At 43.0% G+C, this 11,708-nt stretch overlaps 2 pseudogenes; both read right to left on the minus strand.

Moving 5' to 3' along the window:
• Nucleotides 1-8,675: 8,675 nt before the first annotated feature.
• LOC110300019 (cyclin-Q-like) lies at nucleotides 8,676-9,429 on the minus strand (annotated as a pseudogene).
• Nucleotides 9,430-9,840: 411 nt separating this feature from the next.
• On the minus strand, nucleotides 9,841-11,419 carry LOC110300020 (protein Tex24 pseudogene; annotated as a pseudogene).
• Nucleotides 11,420-11,708: the final 289 nt, after the last annotated feature.

Raw genomic sequence — 11,708 nt, forward strand, 5'->3', positions numbered from 1 at the left:
ATATCTCCATGAGACCCAGCTGTAAGGCATTTTCTCAATTAGTAATCAAGAATGGGAGGGCCCATTGTGGGTGGTGCCACCTGGGCTGGTAGTCTTGGGTTCTATAAGAGAGCAAGCTGAGAAAGCCAGGAGAAGCAAGTCAGTAAGGAACATCCCTCCATGGCCTCTGCATCAGCTCCTGCTTCCTGACCTGCTTGAGTTCTAGTCCTGACTTCCTTTGGTGATGAACAGCAATGTGGAAGTGTAAGCTGAATAAACCCTTTCCTCCCCAACTTGCTTCTTGGTCAAGATGTTTGTGCAGAAACAGAAATTGTGACTAAGACATCATCTAATGCATGCTCTATCAGGTTACCCCAGACAAATATGTAGAATAGAACAGACCTTCCATTCTTCAAGATCAGCCTTGGCCGTAACCAGCCAGATGGGAGGAAAGTCACCATGTCTCAAGGAAATCAGCAAGGCTGCCATTGAGCTGCACACATAAAAATCAGTCATCCTTCAGTGTGGTACTTGTGTCAACAAAGACTCCTGTGGGCAAAATGAAGGCATGCATTTTTGGAGAATCATAAAGTAAAATTCTAGACTCTTTAATAATGTGAAGAAAGTGGTTTAAGAATGGCTGATCTTTAGACTTCAGTACTAAGAATCAGTTAACATGAATCCAAGAGTAGCTTTGAGGTTGTCTATGACAAAAATGGAAGGATACACAAAATCAAAAAGACAGATGTGTGACCCTGATGACATTCAGGAAACCATAGCCAGTACTTTCTTAGCTACAATTTATTTTTAAAAAAAATTCTTGCTGAGGATAAGAATCTGGAGGAAGCACATAATTGAAGAGGAGTAGTCTTCCAGTCAAGTGAAGAGCTAAGTACTCAGGTAGGCTAGTCCATCACCAGGGGCTGGAGAGGTGGCTCAGCAGAAGAGCTCACTGACTGCTCTTCCAAATGCCTGAGTTCCAATCCCATCAACCACATGGTGGCTCACAACCACCTGTTATGAGATCTGATGCCCTCTTCTGGCTCGACTGAAGACAACTACTGTTTACTTATGTATTATAATAATAAATAATTGTTTGGAACAGAGCAAGTGGGGTTGACCAGAGCAAGCAGAGGTCCTAAAAATTCAATTCCCAACAACCACATGGAGGCTCACAACCATCTGTACTGCTACAGTGTACTCACATGCATAAAATAAATAAATCTGAAGAAAGAAGAGAAGGAGGAGGAGGAGGAGAAGAAGAAGAAAAGAAGAAGAAGAAGAAGAAGAAGAAGAAGAAGAAGAAGAAGAAGAAGAAGAAGAAGAAGAAGAAGAAGAAGAGAAAAGAAGAGAAAAAGAAGAGAAAAAGAAGAGAAGAAGAGGAGAGGAGAGGAGAGGAGAGGAGAGGAGAGGAGAGGAGAGGAGAGGAGAGGAGAGGAGAGGAGAGGAGAGGAGAGGAGAAGAGAAGAGAAGAGAAGAGAAGAGAAGAGAAGAGAAGAGAAGAGAAGAGAAGAGAAGAGAAGAGAAGAGAAGAGAAGAGAAGAGAAGAGAAGAGAAGAGAAGAGAAGAGAGAAGAGAAAAGAGAAGAGAGGAAGAGAGGAGGAGAGGAGGAGAGGAGAAGAGAAGAGAAGAGAAGAGAAGAGAAGAGAAGAGAAGAGAAGAGAAGAGAAGAGAAGAGAAGAGAAAGAAGAGAAGAGAAAAGAAGTAGACCACAATCACTAAACACTCAAGCCACTAGCACTTTCTCTACCCAGATGTTGCTGTGGTTTTCCCACAGATATCATGGCATCTTGTAGCCCAGTCTCACCCACAACTTCCAATAGATCCCTGGATCTTGCAACTTGGAAAATATGACACAGGAATCCTGGCTACTGGGCTGGAGAGATGGCTCAGCAGGTAAGAGCACTGACTGTTCTTCTGAAGGTCCCTGAGTTCAAGTCCCAGCAACCCATGGTGGCTCACAGCCACCTGTAATGAGATCTGACCCTCATTCTGGTGTGTCTGAAGACAGCTACAGTGTATTTACATATAATAATAAGTAAATATTAAAATAAATAAAGAGGAATCCTGGCTACTTTTCACTGGAGCTTAGTTGGAGCTTTCTTGTTAAGATGGACCCAGCCTGAGACCCAGGCCCCTCTCTAACGAGGGAACTGAGCAGGGTCTTTTATTAGTTGGCAGCTTATTACATTTTCAGTCATTCAGATTGACAGTGGCTGACATGGGTCTAACTTGTTCAGTGCTCCTGGCTGCAATGAAGAAAAGTCTTCTAGAGACAGCTGCTCCCTGTGCACTGTTAGGCTACCAGATCATTTGGTTTGATAGATATCATCTACTGTGTGGGCTATTTTGTTACTCTTTGAGATCCATCTTTCTGTGTAGTGAAAAGGTATTTCCATTAGCTTATGGAAATAGTGTTAAAACCCTGAGAAAGTCCAGCATGGTATCTGTATTAGTCGGGGTTCTCTAGAGTCACAGAACTAATGGATAATCTCTATATAGTAAAAGAATTTATTGATGACTTAGTCGGCAGCCCAATTCCCAACAATGGTTCAGTCGCAGCTGTGAATGGAAGTCCAAGGATCTAGCAGTTACTCAGTCTCACACAACAAGCAGGTGAAGGAGCAAGAGCAAGTCTCCGTTCTTCCAATGTCCTTATATTGTCTCCAGCAGAAGGTGTAGCCCAGATTAAAGGTGTGTTCCTTAAACTCGGAGATTTAATCTTCTGGAATCCATAGCCACTATGGCTCAAGATCTCCATACCAAGATCCAGATCAGAAACTTCTATCTCCAAGCCTCCAGATAAGGGTCACTGGTGAGCCTTCCAATTCTGGATAGTAGTTCATTCCAAATATAGTCAAGTTGACAACGAGGAATAGCCACTACAGTATCCATAAGACAGGAAATTAAAGATAATCAAAGGAGAATGGATATAGATTTACACATGAGGCATACAGGTTTGAGTGCATTGATGATAAACCCAGTTACCAATAATGTGTCTATGACACATTAAGGGGAAAAAATTAAATGTTCTACCCCTTGATATAATCTAATTATGTGTGAGCCCAGACTTGAATAATTCTCCCTATGTCTCCTGTCACTTTCTGTCTGTTGTATGAGTTTGAATCTATACCTGCCTGGTCTCTTATGAACCTGTTTGTCCGATGTCTTCATGTCTCTCTCTCTCTCTCCATTGTGTGTGTGTGTGTGTGTGTGTGTGTGTGTGTGTGTGTATACTGGACTGGCTGGTATGAAGTCAAAGAGTCCTCTGAGAGGGGGAGTAAGGTTGATTATAAAAAGGATAGAAAAAAAGATGCAAGGGACAATGGGAGGGCTGCAGGTCATTACCACATCAGCAATGAGTGTTTTTCTTTTTTTAATACTACAGTACTGTAGAAAGTAAAGCCACAAGCTAACATAAACAACTTGCTAAAATATACACACAAGACATTTGTTCTCACCAGAAAACCTCCCTATTCCTTCCACTAAGGTCAATAGAGTCTTCATCCCCTCACCTTGAGCCTCAAGCATATCTCTTGTTGTTCTATGCCTTGGCAGGCCAGGAAGTCTTCCAGCAGACCCTGACCTGCCTTGGTAGGCAGACTTTTCTCTTCTTTTTCTCTGCTTTGGAGAAGCAGCAAACAGTTCGCAAACAGTTCCCAGTGTGTGTGTGTGTGTGTGTGTGTGTGTGTGTGTGTGTGTGTGTGTGTGTGTGTGAAAGAGAGAGAAAGAGAGAGAGAGAGAGAGAGAGAGAGAGAGAGAGAGACCTTAAGTAAGGGCTTTGTTCTCTCTTTTATTTAACAGCACAGAAAGCAACATATTGGGGAAGGAATGAGAGATACTGTATTGAAATCATCAAAGTTTGACAAAAAATTAAGTCACTGACTCCAAATGACCCCACTAACCCAGAAAACAGTACAGCAAACATTATTATTTATCAAGAAATATCCATAAATTGTCTTCAACAGTTATGATGGGTGTTCATTTTATAAGAATGCTCTCAACCTATATTTGATAGCATAGCATACATACATACAAGCATTACTCCAGATCAAGGGCACGGCTGAGTGTGTGACTTAAGATCACAGCTACACATTAGCTTGGGTTGTAAAAGCTGATGACATGGGAAACCTGAGGCAAGTAAAGATTGTCATTACATTGTTCTTGTTTGTTTGTGTGTTTCTTTGGTGTGTGTGTGTGTGTGTGTGTGTGTGTGTGTGTGTGTGTGTGTTGTGTTTAGAAAGGGTTTCTCTGTGTAGCTTTGGCTGTAGACCAGGTTGGCCTCAAGCCTGCCTCTGCCTCTAGAGTGCTGGGATTAAAGCCATGTACCACCACCACCCAAGTGTTACATTGTTCTCTTAAAGGCAAATTAAACAAATCCTGAGTACAGAGTAGGATAGAGATTTAAGTATAACAGGACCTCAGTGTGTGTTATTAACTCTGTCTCTAAGATCCAGCAAAAGTTCCTGTCTCTCAGAATGTAAAAGATATTTTCATAATATTAAATCAGCAGAGGGATGCACTTAAAATGTCCACATTTGGGTGCAGATCTGAAACAGTTTTATTTAAGACATTACATTTTCTATGACTGGCTCAATGCTTACAGAACACATCATTCATTTTTTCCCCTGTAAAGGTGGTCAATATCCAAGGATCTGGAGTGTCCAGGAAATTACTGTAGCAACTCAACTGCCTGGAACTTGGTGGACTGAGGTCCAACAAAAATAATTCTCTGGAAGCATCTATATATCTACTTAGATTTCCTTAAGCAACTTGTTTCTTATTGGGTCCTAAAGCGCCACCATAGGGGAGCTCCCCCAAGAGAGAAGCCCAGGGCCCCAGGTATTCTGCCTCATATGTCACCAATAACTGAGTAGTCTAGTCCCCCATTTTCTGATGCTGCTAATCCTACAGTGCAGTAAGGTTTCCATCCAATTGACTGATAATCTTGTCACACTTGACAAGACTCCTCTCATCTCCTCAGTGATGTTGCCTAAAGTTGTCTTATCTTCAACTCTTGTTTTCACATGGAATACACGGGATGGGGATGCCAGTGGACTCTTGGAACTTTGTCCGATTCTCATGTGGAGCACCGGGTGCCTCAGTCACCTGGCCCATTGAGGTCACTGTATCTGGTGAAGGTAATCTGGTCCTCATTCCTGTATTGTGCTCTGCAACAGAGGGTGTTGAGAGGGACTAGAATCTGAGACAGGGTGTAGGAGGTACACCTACCTATGGGTTTGATCTTCCCCAACAGGTTCCTACCCTTGGCCATGCCTCTTTCCCTTTCATATACCAGGATGTGCATGTGCAGCTGGTTATCAGAAACGATGACGGTGATCTGTGTCTACTGGAAACAGTGGAGTTGGGCTTTGTGAAGATATTCCAGACTCCACCAGAAGGTCCAATACCAAATGAAAGAGCAATGTCTTCTGAGCGAAGAAATAGTGAACATTTTCTGGCTTATCTGAAATTATCCAAATATATATACATATACATACATATAGATAGATAGATAGATAGATAGATAGATATAGATATATATATGTGTGTGTGTGTATATACATACATATATGTATATATACATATGTACATATATATACATATATATGTAAGAATAGACTACAAAGGGAGATAGTACAGCAGATGCCATGTAAATCCAGATGATCGCAAGTACACACTTCAACAACCTCTATTCTACCAAATTGGAAAAACTAAATGAACTGCATAAATTCCTAAATACATATAACCTCCTAAGGTTGAACTAAAATGACATTTTAAAATCTTTAAATGGATGGGCAATGAGGTTGAAGCAGCAATCTTAAAACTTCCTAACCAAAAGGAAAAATGGCTCACGTTCCAATTGACTCATAAAGTTTTACCAGACTTTAGTAAAAGAACTACAACCAGTGTTTCTCAAACTATTCTATATAAAGTATTGGAAAAACCAGCATTACACACACATAAACAAAAATATATAGAGAGAGACAAATGTCCCTGGTGAATATAGATACAAAAAATTCAATAAAACACTTGTAAACTGAATTCAAGAACACACAATAAAGACCATTTGACAATAGTCTAAAATCATGACAGTTTCATGACAGACATTGAGGTTGTTTAACATATACAGATCAATAATTATAAATGTACTAAAGACAGAAGACATGAAATAAATTTTTGCCAAACCACTTTTTTCAAAATCCAACCTTCTCTCCTGATAAAAGCCATAAAAAGTCTAAGGATATAGTGAACCTATATTAACATACTAAAAGGATGTACAACCAAGCCTATAGCCAACATCATGCCAAATTTGGAAAAAAAAAAACCCTATGATGCAGTCCCACTAAAATCAGAAGCAAAATAAAAATATTCAACTCTCTCAACTCCTTTTCAAGGTTTTGCTTAAAGACTTACCTAAATAATATAAGAGAGAAACAAAAAAAATCACACATAAAAAATAAATTCAAGTATTCTTATTTGCAAATGATATAATTCTATACATTAAAGACCCTGACTCCACTAAAGAACTCATCCAGTTGAAAAACATTTTCAACATAGCAACAAGGCCCATTATTAACAGAACTTAAATAGTTATTAACAAAACTTAAATAGTAGTCTTCCTATAGACCAAGGGCAAGAATACTGAATATGAAATGACAGAAACCATCCTATTTACAGTTGCTTAAAAAACACAAGATGGAATAAACCCAACAAAGGTAATAAAAGATCTGTAGAATAAAAACTTGGGAAACACTGAAGAAGGAAATAGAGAAAAATAATAGAACATAGAAAGATCTCCCATGTTTGTTCATGGATGGACAAAATATTTTAAGTAATGGTCGGCCTACGTAATAAAATACACAGGTTCAGTGCAGTCTCAAAACTGCAATGCTATTCTTCACAGAAACAGAAAAATCTATAAATTCATGTGTAGACACAAAATATCAATAGTCAAAAAGAATAGTGCTGGAGTTAACATACCTGTAGTATACTACAGAGCCATAGTGATCCAAACAGCATGGTACTAGCACAGAAACAGGCACCAGCTCAATAAAATAGAATAGAGGATTCAGATATAACCCCATGAAACTAAAGTCATATTTTAAAAGAGGACCCAGATAAAGTCCACACTCCTATAGCCACTAGATTTTTCACAACGATGCCAACAATGCATATTGAAGACACAGCATCTATGACACATAATGTCTGAATTGGATAGCGACGCATAGATTGATGAACCTTGATCTGTACCTCTCAGCATACATCCTTCTATCATGGGTTCAGGTCTTCTTCCCTGTTTCAAACAAACCAACATTAGAATTTAAGATATAATAAGAGTCTATCTCAGTATGCCTTTAACTCTCATCTTGAACATTTTTTATGAAAAAAATACTTTTTCTTAAACATGTCCACTGTTATTGAAAGAGTGAGGAAGAGGGAGCTGCCCACATGTTAGAAAACTGAAGGAGCTTGCATGGGGAGGATGTGGCATGGGGAGGATGTGTAGCAGACGCGGGATGCAAGGGCCAGGGGAAGAAAGATCACAAAGGGTGATGACAAACAAGCTTCTTCAATAAGATGAAGCACTAACGTGTGTTTTAAAGAAATCCTGATAGTAAAGGAGATATGCCATGGGGACTGAGCAAGGCAGAGGTGGGGACGAAAGCTGACTCAGGACACCCTTCAAGGGTACAAGATGTGGTAATTAAACCATGTTAATAGTACTTCCAGGTTACAGATATATGAGAAAATGAAAGTAAGAAACATTCATCTGCCTCAGTTTTCTCTGGGTCTTGGTAGGAGTTGTGGGAGGGAGCAGAGATGCTCACCGAGCAGGATGCAGAGAAAGTGTCTACTCTCTCTAGGCTCCTCCTCTGTTCACTTAAGTACATCGCCCATCTCTGGAATGAAATATTTCATCACAGCCCCATTGGTTCTCAGCCTGTACAGAGAAAAGCAAACCCTTTATAAACTGTTGGCAGGGGGTGGGGTGGGGGGGTGGGGTTGGGCGCCATTACTTCCAAGAAGCTGAATGGTCTCTATGATTGTCATCACATTTAGAAGAAATGAGTACCTTCAAGGCAAGGGTGTCTGGTCTTTCTTGTGGCATCCTAAAGTGTGGTGTCCACGGGCAGATGGCATCCTTCTGAGATGCCTGACAAACAGCTGCTGTGCCTGTGGTTCTTCCAAGCCCACCTTGCCCTCAAGGGCTGGCCAGGCCTTCAGCCCCGCCTTCTTATCGCATCAGTATTCATGCCTACTCATACATTGTAGATTGCACGGCACTTTTTTTTTTTTGCATTAAACCTTTCCTATACATTATTTGCATAATCTTTATTATACAAAATATGATTCTATGTTACACATTCATACTTCCCCTAAGGGTGCAGTTCTATTCTTTAACTTTCCTGATGGCGACCTGCAATGGTCCATGCCTCAAATGCAACATCTTCTCAAAGGGCAAAAGCTGATGCAGCCAATTCTAGAAAGCTCTATATGTCCTGCCCACATGGAGGCTCTTGTCATTATTTGAACAAGGACTGCTGGGGGCAAAATGACAGCATATCATTGCAGTCACCAGTGACATCCTCTGCCAGCACAACCAGTCCTCCGATTGGAGATACGCCAACTTGGTGGAACGATACCCCAGGCCTCCGATCATCCTGGTCTTTGGTCTGGCCTCGGCCAGGGCCTTAGGGGATCTCTGTATCCCTAGGATAAATCTGAATGAGATCAGACACAATACTGTCAATGATTGGCTTGGTAAGGTCATCACTAAACACCTGCCACCAAGGCTTCTGGGCCTCACCCTCTGCAGGCACCTCCACTCCGTAGACCTGCAGGGCCAGGTAGGGCACAGCCATGGCTAGGTGCTGAGCCTGGAAGCAGAGGCATAGCCCCCCATGGTAGCTATCTCGTAGCAGAGCCCAAGCTGTAACTGAGATGGGGGTTCATTGCCAGTTGTAAGGATTCAGCCAGTTCTTGAGGGAAATCAATTAGTGCAAGGGGTACTTGTGTGGATGCTGGAAAGAGACTTGGAAGCTCAGAACTCGTAGCATAAGAAGCTCACATTGTACAATGCTGCCTCACAGCTCCCAGAAGCGGGAATCCAGCTCCAACGGCTCACTGCCCTTGTTAAAAGTACCTGTGCGACACGTTGATGATGTCACGAGGACTCAACTGTTGCTCCTCTACTTTGCCGGCCAAATAGAAGACATGGCGACTAGGTAGAGGTCATATGCGTCCACGTTAATCTCGCAGAAGAACTTATGGTAAATGGTGCACGCGGTGGCGATGGGGATGGACTGCATGCCTAGCTTGACGGCTGCCTCCATGATGAACCGGGTTACTCACTCGGAAGTACACCCTCGCCTCGGAAGCCCGCCTCTCCTTAGCTTGCTGTGCTGCCATCAACCTTTCGCAGCTGTCTGGCCGAACAGCCTCCATGAGGCCCACGATTACACGGCACTTAAGTAATACTTCATTTTCTACGAAAGTTCATCCTGTGCTTTGCAGCACTAGGATATTTTGACACCTGTGAATCATAACTATGGTCCCGAACTCTAAGAACTACTGGAGTTCCCTGGACTGTGTGGTCCCAGCCTTCCGCCTTTGGCCACGACTTAGCTTTTATGTGGTTTATATCCGGAGCGCCCTGATGAAGGTCCTGAGGAGATGACTGTACTTGCTCTCTGCTGAGGAAGACTGCCTTTTGTAGACAGAGTCCTCTGTCATGAGGTTTGGCGGACATCTCTGTGCCCTGCATCCTCCTCCTCCTGAGGGGCTCGGGGTTGGCTTCTGCCTGCAGGGAAGTTACTTCCAACACTTGATAAGACTGTGCCTTCTTTCCTTTGGAGACTTTGGTAGCTTTCAGTCCCTCTTGGCCTGAAGGCACTGGCTTCCGCCCCTCTCCAGGCCCCTGCTCTCCGACTAATAGGGGACACACTATCTGGTCTGAACGCCTACAATAGGGCTTGATCTTCTTGCCCTGGGAAAAGGTGTTTTCTTCTAGGCAAGACTTTCGCAGCACCCGAAAGGTTCTTCTGACTGTATGAACCCTGTGTTGTCTCCCCCTAGATGGCCACGCCTCCACTCCTCCAGGCTCCTTGGTTGTTTCAGATGTTTCTTGCATGGGTGTGTGTTGTTCATAAACACCTCTTGCTTCGGGAGCTGTCTGATGTCTATTAGATTTGAGGCTTTTTCTGTTTGCTTTCTAGCCTTGTTAAGCAACTCCATCATCCTCTTTTTCCCTTGGGCCTCCCCTGCTGTTGCCTTGGGGCTATTCTTTGGCAAGCCACTGGGCCCAACAAATGTCCACCTGTCCTCGGGGCCTTCCACCACAGATTCGCCCAGAAAGATTCTTTTGGACACTACCGACAAGCTTGGATTAGGGTCAGGGGCATGGCCCTTACCAGCACTGCTTATAAAGCATGGAAAATGGCCTGGCTTCCTCCTGCCATGAGCAGTGCTAGTCAGCTCCACCAGGCCACGCTGAGGCTGATGATCACCCAGATCCGGTCTACTTCCTGGGATGACCCTGAGGTCATTAACCCCCTGGGTTAACGACCCTGAGGTCATTAACCCCCTGGGTTAACAACCTCGACCCAGTGGCCAGTCCAGAGGTTTGCCCCCTTAGTCGTTCATTAATGGCGATAAATCGTAGTGTCCTGACTTTCAGAAAGGTGGAATTCAGCCTTTCGGGACTCATGTCCTCTTGTCCTGGGAGGCTTTACCCTTCTAAGTCCTACCCTGAAATCAATAAACCTCTTCTATTTACTATCTATTTTAAACTATCTATACTTCTGTCTATCTATTAATCTAACTCTATCTAGATGACTTTCACACACACACACCTATACACTCACACACACACACACACACACACACTATCTCTTTCTCTCACACTCTCCTCTCTCTCTCTCTCCCTCTCTCTCTCTCTCCCTCTCTCTCTCCCTCTCTCTCCCTCTCCCTCTCCCTCTCCCTCTCCCTCTCCCTCTCCCTCTCTCTCTATAATACAATTCCAATGCAAGCAGGAAGTCTGTACAGCTCCTCCAACCTCTAGCACCCAGCCTGTACTGTTTCTCCAGAGGTCTGAAGTGACCTTTATTCATCACAGTTCAGAATGTTGGGGCAGATCTGTTTATGATGCAATGGGCGTGGCTAGAGGGAAGATGGCTGCCACTCAGGCTGAGCCCTAAGTATTCTGGTCTGAGGCCACTGTCATTCCAAATGTTAAGAATGGCAACATCTAGGGAAACCATCCACAGATGGAAGGGCACAGGCATGTTAGGAGTGGGTGAGAGGTAGACTGCAAAAGACAGTCAGGGACTAGGAGGAGAGGTCTCTAGAGACTTAAAGGGCTGACTTCCTGGGACTTGCCATCCAGTCTCTGCCCCACATCATCCAGTTTTAGAGCTTGCTATCAAGGAATAAAACAATACTCACATCAGAGAATCAAAAGGCCTGGCTTATTCTAGAATCAAATACAAAGGATCACAGTCCAGAAACACTGATTTTGGTTTCCTCCAATATCATATTCCAATATTCATATTTCATGATGTTTTTATGGAAACAGAGAAAAAATGATCAGAAGTCAAGACACTCTTCAAACACATTGATGGAGAGGGCAGGTAGGCTGACTACAGCAAAATAGAGGAATCTTTGCCCTAGACCTGGGGATGCTGTATGATATTAGTTTCAGGGTTAGAGGAAGCCAGTTACCTACT

Source organism: Mus caroli, unplaced genomic scaffold (genome assembly GCF_978045245.1).
Source record: "Mus caroli unplaced genomic scaffold, Mus_caroli_1 scaffold_10, whole genome shotgun sequence".
NCBI classification, from domain to species: Eukaryota; Metazoa; Chordata; class Mammalia; order Rodentia; family Muridae; genus Mus; species Mus caroli.